Source organism: Protopterus annectens, chromosome 14.part0, assembly GCF_019279795.1.
Source record: "Protopterus annectens isolate FY-2018-M chromosome 14.part0, PAN1.0, whole genome shotgun sequence".
NCBI lineage: Eukaryota > Metazoa > Chordata > Ceratodontiformes > Protopteridae > Protopterus > Protopterus annectens.
The window spans coordinates 606,844,244-606,858,744 of NC_056748.1; positions in this window are offsets into that span (position 1 = coordinate 606,844,244).

Consider the following 14,501-nt stretch of genomic DNA (forward strand, 5'->3'; position numbering starts at 1 on the left):
GTGCATGCATAATGTGATGGATCTGAGCCAAAAATTAAAGGGGGAGGGTGTTCCTCTCTGATAAGTTCTGTTTGAACAGAAAACCCAGGCAGGGATGTCATCTTCCCCTTTATTGTTTGAGTTATATATAGATCCATTGGCTAAGAAATTAAGGGACTCAGAAATTAAGGATATAATTGGTATGGTAGTCAAGAAAAGTTGGCTTAATTTGCAGATATAAAACCAGTAAAGGATATACCAGTATTATGGAACCTTTTGAGACGGTTTCAAGTCTTTTTAGTATATAAAACTATTAAAGATAGAACAAAGGCTATAGTTATAAACTATGTACTCCCATATGAATTAGTTCAGCAATACCTGTATTTATGAGGTCATGATTAAATGAAGTATTAAGGAGTATGGATTTAAAAGGATTCTGCTGTGGCAGCCAGGGATATGTAGGAAGAGACTAAACAAAAGATAATACAAAAATTAGAACTGAAAAACTGGAAGCTCCTGTATATGGATAGCAAAATACAAGCAGTGAAGATGTTTTAGTCCATTTAGTTTTACATAAAGGTCAGACATATTGTTATCTGACACTAAAGACCTTTACTGTAGCAATAAACTCTTACTTTGTATAAGTAAGACATTCAAAATTGCTAGAGACTGTCTTTACTTCATAATATGTCAAAACTCTGGAATGAAATCTCCGCACAGTTAAAACAGATAAGGGGGATCCGGTTTCTGTCCGCCTGGGATGGCCATGGTCGACTTGCTGCTTTACCAGAGATGGTTTGCACCTGGACCACTAGGCTTTCAGCTGCTGCCAAAGTCTCTTGCCTCTCCCATAGTGCCTTTTTTTAGGCAAAGTCTCAGAAAGAAAATTGCTGAAGTGAAAGTTGCCAACCATAACAAACTAAGGATTATGCTGCTAAATGCTAGGATCCAAAACAAAAAACTGCACACCCTGGATGCACTTCTGTCACTAGAGGATGTAGATGCCTGTGCAGTTACAGAAACCTGGTTCAAAGCCTCAGAGCGTAGCCTGGCCTTGCATGGCTGCAATGCCTTCCACACCTTCAAACCACAAAACAAACATGTGAGAACCAAATGAGACAGTGTTTCTATCTATATTAGAGATACATTCACCTCCTGATTAGTTAGACTGGACTAGTTAGACTGGACAACTCCATGGATTTACTCCAAGTTCAGATTACTATGGGTAAGACCCCCATTCAAATCATAGCTAGTTATAGATCCTCCTCCATGGATCATGATGTGCATGAGGCCTGCTTGACTAAACTGGAGACATTCCAAATATTGACAAACACTCTGGTCATGTGGAATTTCAATTATCCCAGCATCATCTGGGAAACCTACTCTAGCCCTAGCTCACTAGTGCAGAAATTCGTTGACTTTAAAAATGCCCTGGAATAAATTGTTCAAACCCCAACAAGAGAAACAAACATACTAGATCTGGTCCTCACTAACTTGACAAACCGATGCACCACCACAGCTCTCGGACCCTCGTTAGTTAAATATGTCCTCACATCAGTCACCTTCAAACTGGCAGTAACACCAGAACTCACAAAGGGCAATGTCAGACTAAAGAAATTTCACCAAAGCAAGCTATATCCTCCTAGGGGAAGGTATAAATGCATTCCAAGCCCCACCCCCAACTGGAAGTACTGACTACAGCAACTCTTACACTAAAGGCCTGTACAGTCACTTGTATAAGTGTATAGACTCAGCTGTTGAGAGAATCAAAGTCAGAGCCCCAAGTAAGAAAAAAGCTGCCCTGTTTGGACATCCAGCATCAACAAACTTTACAACAAATGCAAAAAGTTGCTGTCTAAGAAGTAAGGTGAGGCCCCAACAATAAAAAAGCACCCTCCTCAGCCTTAACAGGCCAATAAGACAACATGTCAAATCCTCTAAAGGTAGCTTTGAGAAAGACATAGTGATCACATCCAAGGATAATCATAAGGCCTTTTATACAGCTACATACATAGCCTGAAAGGTAGAACCCAAGCAGGTGCCGAACTAGTGACGGTAGCAGGGATGGCAAACTTGCTAACGTACAGATTTGCTGAAAATTTCACTCCCTTATTCCCTACAAACTTATCACAAACCTTGCCCCCAGCTTCCCCTCCACCATACATATCTGAAGAGCAGGTCATTAAAGCCTTGTCTAAGGCAAAAAAACACAGCCTCTATGGGACCAGACAGCATCCCAGGCTGTCTTCTAAACAAAAACCTGAACTAGCATTACCATTAAGTACCCTATTTAAAGACAGCCTAACCACTGGCTTTGTTCCTGCCAAATGGAAAACAGCAACAGTTACTCCCCTCCACAAAGGTGGCTTATCAACAGATCCAGGGAGTTATAGACCCATAAGTCTGACCAGCCTCATTTGTAAAGCCATGGTACGTATCATCATGGCCCTCATAAATAAAGACACAGACAATCTTCAAACCCTGGATTTGACTTTGTCATACCTCGACTTGGCAAAGGCGTTTGACACAATCCCACACTTGGGCAGTATCTATAAACTTAACTGAATGTAAACCCCTTTGCTGAAGATGGGTTGCCAACTGGCTATCAAACCCATCACAGTCTATCAAAGTGGATGACATCAGTCAGTAGACCTGTCACCAGCTGCATGCCATAAGAGACAGTGCTGGGCCACCTACTGTTTGGTATATATTTCTCAGAAGTTTAGGCCAACACTAAGGGTCTGTGGCTGACCAGATTTGTGGACGACTACAAACTGGGTGCAATTATTGAATCTCTAAATGATGTTGGTATACTTCAGGAGGGTCTTATGCAGAGCAACGACTGGTGTCTTAGTTATGGTCTCAAACTGAATGCAAACAAATGCATCATCATTCCCTTTGGCAAAAACAATGTCCATTCACGCTATCAAATTAACAATGCTCTATGCCCCTACAAAGTGGTAAGAGATCTGGGATCACAAGTAGGCTGTGAACTTAATTTTGACCACCATGTGTCTACTCTAGTAAGGAAGATGTTTTTGTAGGATACTTGATTAGAAAAGGCATCACCTCTACAGCAAAGGAGGTTATAACCCCTCTATACTTGTCACCAACCAGGCCTATAATTGAGTATAATGCCACTTTCAACATGTACCATACAAAGCACCTGCAGCAATTGGACAGACCTCAGAGGTTTCTGACTAAGATCAAGGAACTCCAGAACATGCCTTGCACAGACCAACTAAAGGTCCCTGTCACTATACTCAGTATTGTATGGACTTCTTAGGGGAGACTTATGCTTGGCTTACAGAGCAACCTCTGACCCAAACCTAATGAATTTGCTGTACATCTGTAAATCAAACTGGACTGGAGATACCCATTTCAGGGACCTAAATATGGCCTGTGACTTGAAGAGAATGTGATGGAGGGACAGATTTGTTTCCCAGCAACTGCCGTGTCTTTGGAATAGGCTACCAATTCATGTAAAGCAGAGCACCTCTATGACATTGTTCAAATCTGGACGGAATCTGGACGAGTGGATGGGGCACAGTAAATTCTTACCAGGGATAGTGCCCACAACCCTCCTGGATAAGGCAGTCATTACTAAGTACAGTCCTGGGTACTGACTAGAGTATCTATGGTATTTCAATGGGATGAAATGGCTAGGGTTGAAATTAGCTGCAGGTCGATATCCTAGTAACCTCCTAAGATCCTGTGATCTTATGGTAAAAAGTTTCAAAACTTTGCTTAAACTGCATCTGTGCCAAAGAAGGCTCTGTTCTTCTTGTTCACCTGGCTAGCTTTACTCAGATTACTTTTCACCAACTCTCACAGCAGCTTTGCTTCCAAATCTTTTGTACCTTATCGCTCCTCGTCATATTGCACTAATTTCCGGAACTCTTTCTCTCGCACAACACCACTAATTACAGTTCCTCTTCTGTCTATTTGTCCTTCTGCACACTTCCATAATTTCTCCTTTCATATTTCTGATCATCAATTTTTAAGCTGCATTACTACTTGTCTGTAAATTATTACTAACCTCAAAAACACCCCAGGCTGATTTTTTCTTGCAGCCATCATGCTATGAATACATCAACTGTTACTGAATTTTACTTTTATATTCAATAATGTAGCAGTATATGTTAATTTCTCTCATTTTTGTGTTAAAGTGCTATGTTCAGGTAAGAAATATTTTTAAATTATGTAAATAAACTCATACATAGATGTTTTACCCTCCATTTATAAATGTGCATCACATGTAACTTAAATATGGAGTTTTTCTCCCTGGGCCTCCATTGAAAATGTAATAGAATGGGAAAAGGCCAAGAAGACCTTTGGACTGCAGGCTAGAGAGTGCTTTCCCTTTCCGAGATTGATTTCAGAGTATTCGCAAAGAGAAAGGGATAGTGGAATCCTGCTGTGGTAGAGATTTTTGTTGAAACTACAACAGAAAGCCTCTGCTAAAAAATGGATAATTACTAGGGAATACAAAGTATTGCATGCTAACTATAGGAATCAATCAGAGGAGGTTACAAGAGATTTAGGAAAAGAGATTAGGATAAGCAATTGTCAAGGAACCACGGGAGAACATATGACTCCCAAATATTCAACAAACTCTCAAAGATTTAGGATTTTTGCTTGAAAGTGTTTGCATACATATTTTTTCTGCCCTAAGCAGACTCCAAGGATTTTTTTTCCTTAGATAGATGCCAAATGATGGAAGTGTGACGGGGAAGAAAGAAACAACTGGAAACATATGTTTTAGCAGTATAATGAGTTGTTAGACTTTAAAAATTCCCTAAACAGAAATATTTGGTGAGCAAATGTGTATAGCTAAGGACATGATTTTTGAGCTGGGATATCAAAACGTTGATTACTAGAAAATGGAAATCAAAGTCGAAACCAACTGTATTTCATGTATTGAATATTGGGATCTTTAGAAATTAAGGGTAGGAGAAAATTACAGTGAGGTTTAAGGGAAGACAGGAATTCTGCAATGTATGTAATGTTGGACTGATAGTTATGGGAAAGAATGTATGTGAGATGTATATTTTTTGTAACTGTGAACATGCTCATGTATGTTGACTATGTATTAAGTAATAATTCAATAAAAGTGTGAAAAAATAGACATTGTGTATATCCTATTATATCTCAAAGGATGACAGAATAGAGATGTCCCGGACTAACCTCACAGTAGATATTTCTGTATCTAAAATGTACATTTGGCTACATAAAGCATAATTTTCTAATTACTAGACTAGCATCACTTGACTAATCTAAAGACTTGTTCCTTTGCTTTACCATTTTTTATTACAGCCAGTTGCAATTAAGTTTGGTAACTGCATTTCCAGCCTTGACTTACTGTATTCTAGAGCCCTACAGAAATTCATACTGAGTTTTGATCTGTTCTTTGACTTCATTAAATTCCAGTATTTAATAATTTATATAGATAATGTAAAATTAAAAAGTGGTAAACCATAAAATGACTTTTCATTCATCTTTTGAACTTTAATTCCTTAACGCATTCACATAGGTGCCAGAAGCTGTTAAAGACTGGGGGGGGGGGGGGCGGAGGGTGACAGGGGCACTTAGTGAACTAAAAGCTGAAATTATTTTAGAACTATTTGCTGCCACAACATAGGTTCACTTGGAGGACATTTTAAGCTTAGCCAACTCCCTTTTGGTGCTTGAATTAACATTTTCTGATTGGTCTTAGCTATCCCCATGGCTGATAATTGTATATTAGCCCTAGTGAGAACAATTGTGATTATACCATAGATAATTTGAAGGGGCCATGTAATGGATGCAGCATTTAGGAACTGCCTCTATCCATTAGTGATATGAGGGGAAATCCTGGAGTGCATTTTCTATTACCCATCCTTAGATCCAAGTTGCATTTGAATATGGATGGATGAGCTTTGCTTTATTTTTATGGATAGTCTGTTCCGGAACAGTGGTAGCCTCTGTGATATATATCCATCTCTCCACAACATTCAGTTTAGATACCTGGACTGAGTATTTCTGATGCCATTTGACTTGCTGATGGTAGGTCCATCTGTATTATGTTGGAGGATGCTTTGTATGCCAGAAATGTCACCTCTAAGCACTCTGTAGGATACTGAGTATAGTAATAAATTTTTGAGGTGGTCCATGCAAGACCTATTGTTTAGGGCTTATATCCTTTTAGTAAGGTATCTCTGAAGGTATTCCAATCATTGCATGGGGCTGGACAGATACTTGCAAAAGTGGGCATTATACAAAATGATTGACATAATGAGAGCTTTGTAAAGGGAGACAACAACATTTCTAGATCTAGTCGCAATCACTTTGTTTATAAGCTGTGCAATATAGAAAGGCTTTCTTATGACTCTGGGTACATGTTGGGCAAAAGTTAGGTCTCTGTACACACAAATTCCCAAATGCCAAACAATTGGATCAGTTTTCATAGGGCATTGTCATGATTTTGACACCAGTTATTATTCGGGACAAACATTCCTGCATGATGGTTAAGTCATTTGGGGATTCAATAACTTCTCCTAGCTTGCAGTCATCTCAAACTTAGCTGGCTAAAACTCTTTGGTTTTTCATTTTACTTTTGAGATGTATATGCCAAACATAAAAAGTCTCAGTACCGAACCTTGAGGGACTCTATTGGTGACTGGTCTCTTCTCCTGTTTTGATCTCCTGCATCCTGTGAGCCAAGTTGGCAAAGCAGCTGGTGATGTAAGTGTTTGCTCCTACATTATTCATCCTTTGTACTACACCTGAGTAGGGGACTGTATCAAAAGGCTTGGCTAGGTCAAGGTAATGTGGTGTGAACTGTTTTAACTTAATCCATTGCTTTGGTAACAAGAGTACAGCTTAAAATTTGCCCATGATTTTGAGCCTTTCACACTTTCCTCTGAGCTGTTTTCAAACACATTTTTAGGGGCATGCATACATGTATGCATTCCTTGATTCACCTTCCTGATTGTATTAAATTATATTCCTTGTATAATACAGCACACTTGTTAGACTTAAGTTAGAGCACATTTTAAATTTGTTTAAACATTTTTCCAGTAGGCAATGAAACAAAAATACATTAACCAATAATGATCCTATTCAGAAAATTTCCATCATAAAGGTCTACTTCCACACACAACTGCATTTTAAATTTATTGTTTGAACATTTTTTCAGTAGGTAATGAAGCAAAATGCATGCACCAATAATGACAAAACTGCCCTATTCAGAACATTTCCATGATAAGTCTACTTCTACACACAATATATAAACGCAGAATCACAGTAGAGTGTAAGCCATAGGCAAGTTGCACAGCTTCTTGAACTTATTTTCAATTGGGGGGGGGGGGCAAAAGGCCAAAAACCAGGGACACATTTCAAACATTGCGTGTATAATTTTGCAAAGTTGCTTGCATAAAATGTTGTTACCACCATGCATTTCACTGCCAAGTCTTGAACCCAGAACCTTGTGCAGTACAGTCAGTGCAACATGCCACTAAGCTAAACCAGCTGTTTCTTGAAAGACAGGAAGACCAACTTAAATGGCTATCATATCATTTAGTGAATTCAGTTCTCACTTCTCATTATAGCTCTCAACCTCTTACCACAAAAATACAGACTAAAGCCAATAATGGGGTAATACAGCCCCAAAATAGGGACACATTTCAAATACTGATTTTATAACCTTAGAAAATTGCTAGAATAAAAGGTTTTGTTTTACCAGTCCTGCAAAACCAGAGGAACAGAACAACAGTGTGAGGCATAAATTCACAAGTGATGGTGGCTAGGGACTTTAGGCTTTTTTTACCTATACCCAAGGTACAGGGTTTGAGCCTGAGTACCTCTAGCCACCAGATGTATCCTACTGAGGGCATTTTCACTCACATACATTCACACACACACACACACACACACACACACACACACACACACACACACACACACACACACACCTCTGCAACAATATGCAGTGTACTCACACCTCTGCAACAATATGCAGTGTACTCGCACCTCTGCAACAATATGCCATGTACTCACACCTCTGCAACAATCTGCAGTGCACGTGCACCTCTGCAACAATATGCAGTGTACTTGCACCTCTGCAACAATATGCAGTGTACTTGCACCTCTGCAACAATATGCAGTGTACTCGCACCTCTGCAACAATCTGCAGTGTATGTGCACCTCTGCAACAATATGCAGTGTACTTGCACCTCTGCAACAATATGCAGTGTACTTGCACCTCTGCAACAATATGCAGTGTACTCACACCTCTGCAACAATATGCCATGTACTTGAACCTCTGCAACAATATGCCGTGTACTCACACCTCTGCAGCAGCATGCCGTGTACTCACAACTCTGCAACAGTATGCCGTGTACTCGCACCTCTGCAACAATATGCCGTGTACTTGCACCTCTGCAACAATATGATGTGTACTCGCACCTCTGCAACAATATGCAGTGTACTCACACCTCTGCAACAATATGCAGTGTACTCACACCTCTGCAACAATATGCAGTGTACTCACACCTCTGCAACAATATGCAGTGTACTCACACCTCTGCAACAATATGCAGTGTACTCACACCTCTGCAACAATATGCAGTGTACTCACTCTTATAGACAACAGACTCCATCTTCCATTAGCATTCAAGTTCTGTCCGTTCCTGCTTCACTCTGCAATTAAATCCTGTCAGTGCAGACACAGCAGCTAACCAGCTCCATTACAGGCTTAGAATACATCCTTTCCATTTCTGCAGGCAGCAGCTTGAATAACTCTGTGTTCCCACTCGCAAAAAAAAATGGAAATACTTGTGCTGACGTCATCGCGACAGTTGGAGGCATGGAAAATGAAAGGGCAGAGGTATGGATGATCTACAAAAGTGGGGGACTCCCCTCCCCCCACGCTCCATGATCCCGGTGTTCATGCTCATTCACTCCTGATCAGCTCAGAAAATGCTGCCTGCTTACTTCCACCATAGGAATAAAACTACAGCCTGAGCTCATCTTCAGGTAATCCATTTGTAATACCATACAGAAAATGCATGTTCCTAACTCTTTAACCATAACAGCTAGACTAAAAATGTAAATGTGAACACTGACCTTTCCAGCACTGTAAATGTTGATAGTGTGTGTCTAAGTCATCATTAAATATTTAACAAGGAATGCTGATATTATGCATATTTTTTACCTTTTTGGTAAAACAAATCACAATATCTTGGTGAATGTACCATGTATTAGTTTGTTTGTATGAATGCCATTTTAAAATTATACCTTACCCATTACGTTGTGATGCTCCTTTACTGAGATATTCGCAGAAATAAGATTAATATTATATTTCTCATAATTGATAATTAAACAAAACATATCTCATCACCTGTAAAAGATAGAGACTACATATCAGTGTACAAGTTGTGTAGCTCAATGCCAGCTTCAAAATGATGCATCATGCATGTCATCACCATGCTCCCTTGCAAAGATATGGGTGTAATAATGAGAAATACGGTTAATGTATATTTTTCATAATCCTACAAGACTAAATGAACTGTGATATCTGTGCATGTGTACAGGATACAGACACAGTTCTTTTACCCTGTTGTACATACTAATACTGTCTTTAAAATGAGGTATTACTTAGCATGTTGACACATTCCCTAGCAGTTATATACCAAAATATGAAAAAATGTCATTTTTATAACTTGCATCTTAAACCGTGATATCTGTAAATCTGTTCAGCATACAGACACAGTTCTTTTACCATGTTGTAAGGGCTAATACTGTCTTCAAAATAAGGTATTACTTAGCACATTGACATGCTCCCTAGCAAAGTTGTTTACCAGAATAATTTCCATAACCTAAGTCCTAAACAAACTGTGGCACTCAAAGGCATCTGAAGTGTCCCACACCTGTGCTGGCTACCCACTCAGATGGCTGATACCACTACTGTCTCACAACCTCCTTCACTGTCATCAGTCTGCCTTCCCCCTGCTTTTACCATTTCCATGTGTCCTTTTTCAGCAATGGACATAAGGAATCAAAGGGCTATTCTATTGTCTCTTGTCCTGACCTAAATAAACTTACTTTACCTGAAGGGAGGGTAAGTGATGGGAGAGCTACATAGGACATACACAAGAAAGGACTTTTTCTTGCTGCATGTGTCCTTTCAGGAACAGAAAGAAGGCATCACAGTGGCATCCTTAAAACCATGCATATGCAGGACAGAATAGAAACCAAAGTCTGGCATGTGCATTCATCAGTGTGATAATGACTTTTATTAATGTAACAGTGGCAGCTGCTGAGGGTTTTACCTGATAGGTGATAATAACTTAGGGTTACATACTGTAACTGTCCATATTGCCACTTAATGTGATATGACTTTCATTTCATTACTGTAAGGTTCTGCATGTTCAAACAAAGGTGATAATTGCTGCAGATAACCTGTTGAGCAGACATTCAATACATTACAGGTGCGGGTGTAATGTAAGACTGGGTCATTACCATATGGGCAAATCAGTAAAATTAGTTATACCATTTATATCTTCTCTAGCCCCTGCTATAAACACAAAAAAATAAAGAAACACTGGCCTACTACACAGGGCTGCAATGAAATGAACAGAAAGTCCATGTTTTGTTAAAAAATGTTGTCCAGGTCATGTATCACACCTCCAAACATGTTTTTTTTTTCTTCTGAAAAGCACAGCGAGCAAACCTAAAGCAGAGTCTTTTTTTTTTCCAGGGACAAGCCCCCTTCCCATACCCTTGATGTATGGGACCCTTCCAACTCCTTGACTCACATTTACTAACTCTACAATCACACATCACTGGGGAAAGGTGCATGTTTTCAGCAAAATCATTCTGGAGGTTTGGCACTTGTTCAAATTAACTTTGCAACAATGTCACATTTTTAGATATCTTTGGTTCAATTCCCAAATTTCATTGTTATGAGATGCATATTGGTGTCTCTGACCATGATTCAACTTGGAGGCAAATACCACTCCCAATCAACTTTTCTTTCGGTCCTTTCTGGGCCAACCCTTGCAAAATGTTTGCTTATCTTTTATTATCCTTGTCAGAGAACATAATCTTGCTTCTATTGTTTGTTTTTCTCATAAATCCCAGCTATTGTCTCTGCTTTGCCTGTCACAGCAAGTCTGATTGACTAATACTATAATTAATACTTTTCTTACATATCTGAAAAGAAGAAAATAAATGATCTGTTTCATTATTTGTAGAAATAGAAAACCTTTTTACAAAATCATTAGTAAACTGCGGAATACACTTACTAATACTTGGAAGAATATCGGTGTCAAACAACGAATATGCATTTAGCCTGAAACTATCATCACAACAAGAATAAAGCAATTCATAGGAATCAAAGCTAGAATCAGAAGAGTCCATATCAATAAAAACATTGTTTTTATCATTAGAAAAAATATATAACAAATGAAGTTTCCTCCAACTGACGAAACACAGTAGGCAGAAATTTGATTCCCAAATTCAATACAGACAACTCAATATCAGAGAGACATGCCAGAAATATTAACCAATTTGTCATTCAATTCAGTCTCCTGAAACACAGAATGGAAACCTACTGGAACAAAAAGGAGCTCTATATGAGTCTCCAGCTGAACAGAAAAAAGAAACCATTTTATCTCTGATATTTCTTGTTATGTGATGCATAACCACGTCTGTTTATATTGCTCATAACCCCTTTTGTTTCCTGTTCAGCAAAAATAACTATTCATTCATGGCAGGTATATGTGTCACCACAGGAACATTATGAGTGGAACTCCAAGAGTTAGAAGAGATGGAAGTGGAAACCCCTGCCTAAGATACACCTACAAGCTGATCCTGACCATCTTTACAGCCTGATGCTTATTGGCTGATCTACCTGTCCACCACAAAAACACACTGTTGGAAGCATAATCATGGCTGTCTGTCTCAAGCTTCCTTTTCTTCTAAGCCTATAGTTCATTGTTAAATTGCTTAATATTTATAAGTTCATGTAAGTTATGAGGGAAAAAAACAGTCAACCTGTTTTTGTTTCAGAATGCAGTTCACAAACTTTAGCATTGATAGATTTATCTTTGATGGTATCATATTTACTAAAGATAATAACCCATTCAAAAGCACACTGATGAGCAGCAGAAATTAGTATGAAACATTAAAGTTATTAGCAGAGTAGTGTTTTTTTTTTTTTGTTAAGTCTACTGTAGCTACCACCAACTCAGCAGATGGGACCTGGGTTTAACATCTCATCCAAAGGATGACATACTCAGAAGTGCAGCACCCTTCTTATACTGCACTGTCAGCAATCCATCTACCTGTTCTGGGAATAGAACCCCGAGACTTCTGATTCAATGGCAAACATGCTACATTTTACTCCACTAACATATGTAAAACAATGGACTGCATTATCTCAAATATCTTTATTCTGGGCAGCAAAAATCTCTTATTCTTCAGCCCTCATTAATTCATCTTTGTAAAATTAATGTTGTGCCATTAACTTTATTAATTTCTTTGAAAAAGTCACTGAAGAAGTGTATAGGATTTATGCAGTACATACAGCATATCTTCAACTCACCAAAGCCTTCGACATAATTCCTTATGCATATATTACTGACAGATTTGCAAATCTGAGAACAAATCCTTACATTGTTTTGTGAATATTTAACTGGTTGACTGACCGAACACATGTCACTTCTGAAAGCAAAGATGTTATCACCGAAGTACCATAAGATTCCGTGTTGCTCCCTCAAATTTAGCATCAATTTCTCAGGCCTTTAGCCCAACACTGAGACTATGGTTATCTAAGTTAGCAAATCACTGTAAATTAGGCATTGTTCAGTATTCCACTGAATTTCAATTGCTCCAAATATAAGTTATACCATATTAAGAAATGGAGCACGGGCGATGGTCTAAAATTAAATGAAAGAAATGTAAACAAAGCATTCTAAACCATATAGATGACACACACCTCCAGCCTAACACTGTTATAAGGGATGTGTACATATTTGTTGATAGTTCTTTATATTTTGACTATTAGCCTAATGGTTTAGGTATTTCCCTCCCATGCAAAAGGCACACAGCTGAATCCTTACATCCAGCCAGTAACTGTAACGAATCTTTCACAGAATAAATGAGTCCAGAAATTCATTGGCAAAGAAACTAGCTCTAAATTTAAAAAAATCATCATATTCTCAACTATAAAGTAGTTGTGGCTTTTGGAAAAGTAAAATTATATCCATATGCCATAACTCCTAAAGGCTTGTAAAATTAAAGACAAGATCTAAACTGAAAACTAGCACTAAAATGCATTCAAATATAGGCAACACCAGACTTATAATTGATTTGAAGAGCCACTACTTATTTTCAAGAAATATTCCATCCACACTTTTTAATAGCAGCTGACTCGTACAGTGACCCCCAAGAACAGCAACCATTATCCACTGAGTTTACTAGGTAAGAGTGGGAAATGGCAGCGGACAGTGAAGCCTTTCTTCTACATCACATGTGGATGTGCACCCACACACACACACACACACACACACACACACACGCACACAATTTAGAAGTCAAAAATCCACCATATGTCTTTAGAATATGTGTGGTGGAGGGGGACAAGAGGATCCAGAGAAAATCCACATGAACTTGGAGGATATGCAGACTTCCCAAACAAAAGACCCCAACCATAAAACAAACTGGAAAACTTTCTGTAAGAAGAGAATGCTACTTAGGAAATGCTTAATAAAGATAAGACAAAAATGTATATGATTTGTACAATGACTTCTTTTAAATACTGATCACTTATTCTACAAGTGCCAAACTGTCTTTTCCATCCAAACTATAAAGTCGATGTTCAGTCTCCAAGATGGTCAAGGAAAGAAATGCCTGGCTGTGGATGACTCAGCATTGACTCGGTGTCTAAGGTAAGCACTAAAGAAAGTGTAGAAAAAAATCCGCAATCCATTAAAACAAAAGGTTAAGTGTCAGAGGATTAGGAATCGGAACAGAATGTTGGTGAACACTACAACTGCACCTCGCAACACCTAGCAATAAGGAAATAATTCACTGACAAAGTATCTATTCATGTGTGATCTCTCTCTTCCTAACAGATGGCTTAACTATCCCTAAACAAAAAACAAAAAAATATATGCTTTCTTATATTATGCTAACCTGAATTGTCCTTCAAACTGCTGTTACTCTGGGTATTTTGGAGCTTGAGTGATGAATCCTCTGGGCTGCAATTTGATTGGATGCCACTACTTGCATCACCACCAGGGCCAGTGAAAGAATGCGGGCTAAGCAATGGAGTTTTCTACTGCCCATAAGTAAATTGGTTTTAGAGGGCTTTATAGAGTTCTTTTACACCTCCTTCTATATTTTTTAATTTTCCTTTAGTGCAGCTGAAGGCAGAATGCCAGTATTTGTGTTCACTATTGCTGGGAAAGCAGAGAAGGTCAGAGAAAATCGGCTAGCTGTGAACGATCACAACCGTAGAAAGGGTGCACAGCAAGCTG